Raw genomic sequence first — 1,330 nt, 5'->3', positions numbered from 1 at the left:
GTACTCATCATACGGACAAATGAGTGGGTGGTTCCTCCATATGGACAAAAAGTGATTATGGTTCGAAGCAAGGTACAATTTTTATCAACGATTGATGAGATATTTTAACATCAAGAGAATATTCTCAAATTGCGCAAATTTTTGTATCTTTTATTTTTCTAATTTAAAACACAAAAATGAATTAAAGAAAATTACGAAATTAATTTTGCAAAAAATCATAATAAATCATTTATAAAAAAATGCTTCGTTTTTTAAATTAAATTAAACAATTACTCAAATTAATTAATCAAATTTAAAAATTAATATTTAAAGTTATGTTAATGATTTGAGTAATTTTTTTATTTTTTTCTTTTTATTCATTAATAAATTAATAAATAAATGAATTATTAAAATTATAAATATAAATAAAAATAATGGTGGCTAACAAATTGTGCGTAATATATATATAAGCAAACATAATGAGTTTTCAAATTTGATTTTTTTTAACAATTCCAATTATGAAATTATTGTTATTATTTTTTATTTATATATAAGACTTACAACTGATTTTGATAAAACCAGCCAGCAAATTTGATAAATTTAGATATGTAAAATATAGACAATATTTGACAATATTTTTACTCAAATTATTTATATATATTATTATTATTATATATCATTTATTTACAGATTATGGAATATAATTCAATTATGGAATTATGATAAAAATTGTATTTTATATTTTTGCTTCATTTTTAAGAACAATCCTACGTATAAAATTATATAAATATTATTCAATATTTATTGATATTATAAAAATTTTTTTATTTATTTTATATTATTAAAGATTATCATTTATTGCATTCATATTTACAATAAAAAAATTCTCATTAAATATAAAAATTATATAAGTTAACATAACAAAGATTTTTGTCAAACTATAAAGATTCATTATAAGTATCAATTTTTTTAAACAATCTCTACATCATCTTTTTTTCTTTCAAAATAATGTTATTGAACACCATGTACTTCATATTTAGCACGATATCTTTTACAGAGAACGATAATTTTCTCAAAGAGAAGTATCATGAAAAGATAATCAGATTTAATCTTCGCTTTTGCATCTTATCGATGAAATAGGGTATAGTTGGCCACCCTTGATGAAGTACAAGCTGCATATGGTACACGTAGACCGTGAAGTCGGCTTTTCAATCCGTAAGATCCGATCTAATCTAAGCGGTGTACCCCTTGTAAATTAAATCGGTGAAACGGCAACTATGCACAAACAGCGGTTTGACGTTACATAGAAATCCACGTGGAATTCAATGTTAAAAATAATATTCAAAGTACT

This window comes from Apis dorsata, unplaced genomic scaffold (genome assembly GCF_000469605.1).
Source record: "Apis dorsata unplaced genomic scaffold, Apis dorsata 1.3 scaffold_660, whole genome shotgun sequence".
Taxonomy (NCBI): domain Eukaryota; kingdom Metazoa; phylum Arthropoda; class Insecta; order Hymenoptera; family Apidae; genus Apis; species Apis dorsata.
Note: the sequence above shows the minus strand (reverse complement) of the source record.